Raw genomic sequence first — 9205 nt, forward strand, 5'->3', positions numbered from 1 at the left:
ATAATCACGTCTTATCTTCACGAACGCAGCTTTGTGTTTACAATCCTAAAAGAATGCCGAAGTAGGTCGTTGTCTACATTTCGCGTGAAAATTCTTCGAGGACGTAATGTTCTCTCGCAAACATCGTGTTTGCGCCAAGTTTAACGTGACTACAAAAAGCATTTACAGATGAACGAATACAATTTCTGATACGTCGGTATTCGGGCCTTTCGATAGCAAACACTTCTTCGCAAACATGACATTTGCTACAACCGGTTTTTGCACGGACGACTATTTACAACATGCACAAGTTTTATGACTATACCAGTAGTACACTATCTGCGGAATATTCTTCATTTAATGTAAGAATAAGAAAACGTAAAACTTATTGATTAGTAGATTGTCTCACTATTGATCAGAAAAAAAAAAACATTTTTTAATATGATTCATATATTTTGTGTTTACTTTGTACCAATTTCATTACTTTGATATACATATAAAAAAGGTTATATATATAAATTTATATTATTAGAGTATATATATATATTTTTTTGAAAAGGTTTTACGTGTCTTAAGGGAGTTTAATGACTCAAGATAATAAAAAATATATCATTAATCAAACATGCCTATTAATATCAATCGAATTTAAAGTCCACACCGATTGTGAGATAAAATTGACAAGAAAAAGGCGCGCAAACATAAAGAAGATACATTGGCACATAAATCCCGTTATCAGTAGATTATCATTATTGCAAACAATATTGCACTAGTTGCAAGAAATAAAGTTACTGCAAGCTCTTCACTGACCATGAACAGTTATTTTGAAAGAGACGATCGATTTGTTTCGTTATATAGATAAATAAAGTCCTATCACTTTTGTTGATAAAATACTGATATGTGTATAATAAAGTTCTGTCAGTTTCATATACGATTATTTTCATAAACTCTTGAGGTAGAGTTAAAGTGATATATGTCATCTTTCTCAACAATTGAAAACTGTCACTTTCCGAATATAACTGTCAGATGTTAAGAAGAATATCCTAAATATCTTCATTTACCAAGCTTTAATTCTCTTATTAAACTGCATCGCGTATTTACGCGGATATCCTTATAGAAATACTGTTTTCATAAAACACAAAACTGATAATTGCGTGAATGGCCACTCTAACTTTATCTTATTTTCTTCGTAAACAAGCTAAGCTTCGTTTGTAATTCAGTCCAATTCGATGCTATCTGCAAGACTGTTATCGTTCACAGTACGGTTATGAATAAATTAAATTTTTCCACACTCATCGTCAATTAGCATTAGGGAAAGAACTTTTTTATGTCAGAAAATATTTGCACTTAATTGCCGTTTTTATATTAACAGCGCATGATTTTTATACGATTCATAATAAAGACGAGGTCATCCGAGAAATTCTTCATTTCCTCATATTAGTACACATGCGCCTTAAAACGACACAAAATACGCGTCTAAGGTACAATGCGACTGATACAACGTTCTCAGAAGCAGACAACGTGACCGAGTATCATCGAACTGTACGTGACTAGTTCCAGGTTTAAGTTGTTATTATCAACTAGTTGCGAGAAAGGAAATGCGCCGCATTCTTTTTAGCTCCTTCGCATTGTATGGTTAATTCTGTATTAATCTTCTCTTTGGTTTATATCAGTTTTGAGATATTTATATTAACAAATAAAAATATAGGCGCTTGAAATTTTACGTTATCTTAAGCACGAGATATATTAGGATATATAAAATATCAAGAAAATTTAAAGATCTCTTCATTTTTATTTTATCATGTTTTAATAATTTAAGACAAATATGATATTCTAATCAACCTAGTAAAACTTTGTATCATGAGTGTCAAAAATATGCTATAAAATATGCTATCTGGTCATTGATCACCAAATATTACATCGATAGATCGTCCTTATCGCGCTTTCATACGCGATAGTCGTTAGCAAGAGATATTACTCTCATTTCCGCAGGCGATAAGAGTGAGCTTCCTAGAATATATATTCGCGCAATAATTGTGAATTTTATCGGTCTTAATAATTTTCTTTCTTCCATTTCTCAATTTAGTTTAATTGTACATTTTTAGATTTTGTTATAAACAACACTACAGTTATTAGCACTGTATATATTCGCGTCTTTTTGTAAATTAGTGTTATATTTCAAAATATATACTCTTATCACGCAGAGGATGCTCTTTAGAGAAGATAATTCTGCCTATAAAAAACGTTATATTTTATTTTAGTACACATGTTCTTCACAAGTCCGTTATATTAGTTGTTAAATTATAAAATAATAGCTGAGGCTGTTCTTAGTCAATTTGTAACTAGCGCGAATATATGCATCGGCCAAATTATCATGACTCAGCACGGTACAGAACGATACTGTTATCACGTCGTCAAGCGTTACTTCTCAAGGATCAGCCACGCATTTGATTCGACGACACTGTGCCGCGTTACGTAACGCTTGTTTTTATTCAAACTAAACTCATTAGATCCTCATTCTAATTTCATTATTCCCAAGATGATTTCATTAGCGGTGCGTGCGAGCCAATAGAGTTGTCATATAGGTCGGCATATCGCCGACCGATGACGCAGATCGTATGATCGGGCAATGTAAATACATATTTATATCATGTGCTATCTTTCTCATAAGGCAACCCGATTGAGGAGACGCTATCCACATTTTTCTGATTTCCTGGTCGCGCGAGTCAGGGTCGATAAACATGCAACGCGATCGCAACATGGAAATTCGAGTGACACTGCAATTTTCACGGTTTATTTCTACTGGCCGGTTATTGAGTGAACGTTGTCGTGGGAGTCGTGGGACAGATAAGCGGTAGGGAAATATATGAAATGCTCTTCGAAAGTCGCATTATCGCCGATATCGTCTCTCTTTTTTTTTCTAAGAGTCCCCTTATCACAGATACATTTGATATTTTACAATATTCCGGCAACTGTGGAAGATTTATAAAGTAACGTTAAAGACACGTATAAAATTAAAAAAACAAATAAATGACTTCAGCTCGAGTTTTCAAATGAAATACAATAACAAGAAGTCACGAGCGTCGTAAGGAGTTAAAACGCAGCGTGAAGGAAAATTACCTACTTGGAATATATACGATAACTCCCATCGTCGCCATTCAAGCTCATCGAAGAGCTTGACAATTTCGCGAAGAGTTTCTCGGATTTAATCTTCCTCGGTCTTACAGCGTTGAAATAATTACGCTCACGTTGCTCCGATTCTCGTCTAACGTTAGAGAAGCATTCATCAGGAAAGCGAAGTGTCTTTATCGTGTAAAACTGTTTCTCGCGAAGTCTACAAGTCCGGGATCTTCGTTAGCTTGACGAAGTTCCGATGAGACGAATGCCGTGGACGAGATCGAGGAGCTCTGCTCCTTAGAGTCCGCGAAGTATTTAGCACCTCCGCTGTACCAGATGTTCCTTTCTCTCTTTCACAATAGTTGCCGAAGGTACTTGGGCTCTACCTCTCGCGCTAGCGCATATTAATTATGGCCAGCTAATGGAAGCTAACATGTTCGTCGCGTCTCTTGACTAACAAAATCAACACTCCTAAGGTCCTCGCAGCGCAACCCGCGACCACACTTTCCTCCGGCGGGAACTATACCGTCGTACGCGCTATCACTCACGAGATGAAGTGACTATAAAGATAGAAGACTGTCTCGTAGGAAAAAAAAAAACTCCAACGATGTTGTTACGTCGCGTGCGTATTTCAAAAACGGCGAAAGAAAACTTTGCGTTAATTCACGTCAGAAGCGTGACATAATATAATCGAGCGGCGATGCGGCAACGCGAGCGCCGAATCTACGACTGACAATAACACTATCGAACATTACGTTTTCGCGATAACACATCCAAACTCCGAAACTTCCCGCGGACTGCGTCAGATCACCTGTTGAGAGCATCTGTTGATAGGAACCTTATCGCGTGCTCGATGTGTTTGCGATTTCGGGGCCGCCGCGCGCCGGTGACGAGCGGAAAATCCGGAGTAATCGCGAGAGAGAAATACGCCGGTGATCGGTAATCACACTCCGAATCCACTTCACCGAGTTTCTCGCTCGCTCTCAGCACGCCTTATTGCATTCGTGATCAGCGTACGTGCGAACGTCACGTAACTTCGCGGGTGGCGTGGAAAATTCACGCGGCGAGCACGACGTCGTTCGTACGAGGCGTCGTTAAGTATTCGTCGTGCAGATAAGAGCCGAGCCACCGCGGCAACTTTTTCGTGGCCGGATCGGTTCCGGCGAGGGAAGCGGGGAGCATGCACGCGACGACGACGACGGCTCCGTTCGCCCTGACAGCCACGCTGGCCGCGTAAACATAACTAGGTACTCGCGGCGCGGATCCGCGAGTCTGACCCTGCACGGGGCGTAACCACTCGTTCGGAGAGGCTGGCGACTAGCGTCACTTTTCACTGCGGCATTGGACGGCGCCCGGCCACGCGGTGGGAGCACCGTTGCTGACTGCGCACTATAATTATAGTATACGTATTATAATTTCGTCGCGCCGCGTATACTATACGGGCCGCGCGCGGTTTCATGAATCATTCGCGCTCGAAATCGGTATTGTTATCGGGCGCGTTTTTAGCGTGACGAAAGATCGATTCGGCGATCATCGCGTTCATCATCGATCCGTCACCGATCATTGATCATAGATTTCCCTGGAATTCATTTATTTCGCTTCGTCCTCTCGCAATATCGAGCTCACTCAATTGTTCTTGAGTGGTTTTTTTTAAACCAACTCAACATGTTTTTTTTGTTTATTATACAAGAGTCTCAAACTGCCAGTGATCTTAGCAGGGTCACGTAACACATAATTTTTATGCATGTAAAGCGTATAGTATTTCTATGCGGAATGCGATAATCAATCATTCGCAGCATTTAATAGATAAAGATAAGAAAAGAATAATAACAATATATCTTTAGATCTTTAGATTCACAAAATCGATGCTATGATCAGCGATACGATCGAGTCCTTCTGTTTTTTATCAGCAAATTGGCAAGTCTGAAAATGGCCACTCCTATAACGAGCAGCACCCGATAAACAAATATGAACATGCATGTGCATTCGCGCGATATGCAGCGCAGCGCGAAATAATTGCCGATTCATTACCTACCTCAAAAACTAAAATATGCACCGTCATCCTTTAAACTTTTTAATTCCAAGGCTACTTGCATTCGGCCACCGGATTTATTATTTATTTAAACCTCGCTTTAAACTTATTAACAAACTCGTTCTCGGATGAATAAAACTGCCGGGGATATTTTAAGGAATATTTTAATCCTCATTATCACGGAATTATTTGTATGAGAATGTAAATTAGTTAAATATAATATACGATATTCGCGTATCATATCGCTATTATTAAATCGTTCTGCGAGAATAAATGCCAATAAATTAACATTATTATGTAGCATTATTGCACGATGCAAATACAATATTACAATGATTAGATTGCGGTCGTCTCTCTAGTCTCGAGGTTGTAAATCCCGTAAGCTAGGAAGCGACATTACAATGACATGAGGCAATGCCATTTCGCAAAGTTTTACATACAAAGTCCGCAGCGTGCGGAGCGCGCGCATATTAATATTTTCTCAGAAAGAAGGGACCGCATTCATTTCGACATACTTGTCAATTCGATTATATGCGACTGCACAATAACCGACGCCGAAAGAATGCGCCGTGTCTCGGCGCGGTGCCGATACCTATCGGCGCTTTATTTAGTAGGTATTATTAACGTATGTATAATACGCGCGAATGTAACGTGAGAGAGTTCGGCGCGATAATCGCGCCGACGTAAGAGCCCCGGAGGGAACGTAACTGCATAAGTATGCAGGCGGCGGTCATTTGTACTTTCACCGTCCGTCGTGGGTGTAAAATCGCGATGTTGTTTCGCGTGTGCATGCACGTGTGTAATTATATCTCGCCGTGTTGCGCGACGAATGGGTGGAGCGCGTAAAACCTCCGCCGCGCGTTAATAATCCTTATAGGCCGAGAGACGTTTGGCTCGTAATGCAAAATTAAGATATTAATTGGAATCATTCGATAACGATCATTCGATAATTATCTGCTCGTAAGCGTAATAGCCGGTATACATGCATGATACATGAGTAGCGGCTATTGCGCGCGAGTGCGTTTCATTCTGAAAGTGTGAGTGCGACACTTACGAACCGTTCCCACAAATTGTTAAGTTAAAGTCAAGCAACATTTAATTGATTTCTTTACTTTTTAAAGATAGAGGATTACTTGAACAGCGGATCATTTCAATTAACGCTTGCGTGATTCTTTCTATTTGTATACGTAAGAAGCAAAGCTACGCGACTTACAATCCGCGATGCGATTATAAGCTAATGTCTCTAGCAAGTTTTCATAACTAAACTTAAATCGATACAATAATATAATCTATAATTAATACTTTCAAGTAGCGATCAAGATAGCAGCGTTTTGTTTTTTCGCGTCTCAAGATTAATATTTATTGCAACTTCATTATTTTTAATGATACTTGCCACAAAAAGAATGTATCACTTTGTCAAGGACTAAAATTACTCGCCATTGAAAAGAGGCATATCTTTTTATTCCAGAGCGATTCGCAAAAATTGCCGACCTTACCGTGCAAACTGTGATGTAAGGATACTCTAAAGAAATTACGTTTCGCGTGGTAGAGCGGAAAATTTATCTAGATCTTAGTATCTTCGCGCGAAGTGATGGATAGCTAGACGAATTCATGCGGAACATTTCGAGCCTGAAGAAATCGCGGAGGTTTTTCTTTTTTATCCTTTTTCTTTAACAACAACGCACGCGACGACGACTTCTGAAGCGCGCAATCGGGCATCTCGGACAGTATTTTTCAGAAGTTAATTCAAGAACTAGTAAAAGAGCCTTTTAAGTCATCGAGGCCGCGTGACTAAGCGTTTCAAATATGGACGCGATATCTGTTCGCCAACCTCAACGAGTGATAATAAAGAACATGCGGTCGTGCACGAAACTATATATAACCGTGTGCGGTTTCCGAGTTGTGTCGGAGTGCCGAGACGTAATGTTTTTATCGAGGACTCTGTTTTGGGAAAAGCGCGGTTCTTGTACCTCTGAATAGATAATCGCATGTCGAGAAATAAAATGAGAGAAATAATGAACAGTTATCTTTTAGTTTCGATCTCAATTTGGAAAAAGGCATTATCTTAAATATTAATAAACATCAAATAAATGAATAAACAATAATGCCGGTGCATTCATGTCAGCAACACATTACGCGAAAAACATTCCTGGTTAATTCCACTCCTATATATTGTAGTTAAATTGCACGCGTTTCTTAGAATCATGCAAATAGAACATACGAGAAAAAAGTCTCGCTCTCGCCCGGAGCGGTAACTACTTCCAGCGACCTGAAATTACTCGATACGTAATCAATTGAAATATTGTGGGTAGAGAACATCTGCGTGACGTACGCGGTGGAATGAAGCAGCAGCTCCGACACTTAATATGACGGATAGAGTCAATATTTGAAAGTTTACGTCGAATATTCGATTACGAGGCACGCACATGTGCATACGGCATACATTTATATGTATATGTGCAAAGACTCCAAAGACAAAACAATGTTATGAAAGTAGCATAGTGAAGCATCTCCGCGTGATGGAGCATCGTTCTCGAAGATGTACGATAAAATCGTCCGCGACTCGAACAGCCGAGTGACGGATTAGCGGTTTTATTCGTCACAAACGTGACTCGAAATCGAGGAGCAGCGTGCTTTGAGTTATCGTATTGTATAAAGAAATGTCCCCGCAATATCATCGACAATGATAAAGTGATTCGTTTGCAAAGTCGCTAAGGAGATCGTGGTCAGTTCCTTTTTCCTGCATACAATCTCTGGTCGTTTACGTGAATGAGATGATCTCATGCTTCTATATACGATGATCAATTATTTTGCATTTAAATTTCTGCAGGTATAAAATTCTCATTTATGTGAAAAACATGTACTAAATTATACTATTTACAAAATACTGCCTCAATATATAAAAGGATAAACTTTTCAGAAGTTTCTTTAAGAGCTCACTTTAATCTTCTAGATATAATTTACTACATCTTTCTAAATATTTTAAATGAAATAAATCTCTGGCCACACACACTGCGTATATATGTGTTCTTTCACTTCGTTTCATAAATGAGAATATAAATATGTATATCTATCGTTAAAAAAATTGAATAATTTTATTATTTAAAGATATTTTTTATTACGTTATATATTTTATTATGTTGTTATAATAAAAATTATTTTCTCGTATCATCTTGCGGCATTATAGACCCCAAGTTAGCATCATATGCGTAATTTTATACGGTCTCAGTCGTCATCCGTCTTGCTTGACGCAGTAATAAAAAAATATTCGACGTTCAATCAGATCCAAGGACGATACGCGACGCAGCGCAACATTGTTGCGACGACAAATACCACTTCCGAATTCCGGGCGCGATTTCATACGACAGCAAATAAACACGAGCCGAGCCGAGCGAGCAAGTGACAGCAGGCAGGTAAGCGGATTTGCAGAACCGCGCGCCGTCCGTCGCAAACCCGTGTGCTACAAAGAAGCTTTGCAAAAATCACGGGCGGTAGCGACTCGCAAGCCGGTTGCGAGAGCAGTACCCTCGGTCAGGGTCGGCGAGTGTAAGCGAGCACGAAGGTAGATCAACGTCGGTGTCCGGCTCATGTGTCGCCGGTTCTAAAAGCCGGCGATAAGCGCGGTGTTAGCGCGTCGCGCTATCCCGTCATTGTCGTCGTCGTCGTCGTCGTCGGGGAAACCGCGATTATCGGAGCGTAGGAATACATATCTATCTATGATAATGCGTGACACGATAAATGTCAGTTCTGCGATGCGTTCCCACTCGGCGATTCTAAACTCGAGCAACGAAAACCCATAACGGAAATAACTGTAACACACAACGACGCGATAAGCCGATATTCAAATCAGACACGATTGGAGTGTAAGCGCGCGAAATGGTGCAAATAAATCGACCAGGCAAATGGAATTTAAACGGGTGCGTATATCGGATCGCCCTCCGGAGAATCGACGGACTCGAAAATCCCCCTGAAGCCGGTTCCGACCGACTCGTTTGCTCGTTCGCTCGCTCGCCAAGCAAACTCCGAGTCACAAGAGCGGGTCAATGGGATAATGTAACGAATAACGATTAATGTAGACGG

The 9205-nt window shown here is 40.1% G+C and overlaps 1 protein-coding gene across 6 annotated transcripts in view; it reads right to left on the reverse strand.

The window, feature by feature from the left end:
- Positions 1-9205, reverse strand: part of LOC112465135 (segmentation protein cap'n'collar) — a 97064-nt gene that overhangs the window by 4319 nt on the left and 83540 nt on the right. The window lies entirely within an intron of this gene.

The sequence above is a fragment of the Temnothorax curvispinosus genome, unplaced genomic scaffold (genome assembly GCF_003070985.1).
Source record: "Temnothorax curvispinosus isolate PA1 unplaced genomic scaffold, ASM307098v1 QBEX01001498.1, whole genome shotgun sequence".
In the NCBI taxonomy this organism is placed as follows: Eukaryota; Metazoa; Arthropoda; class Insecta; order Hymenoptera; family Formicidae; genus Temnothorax; species Temnothorax curvispinosus.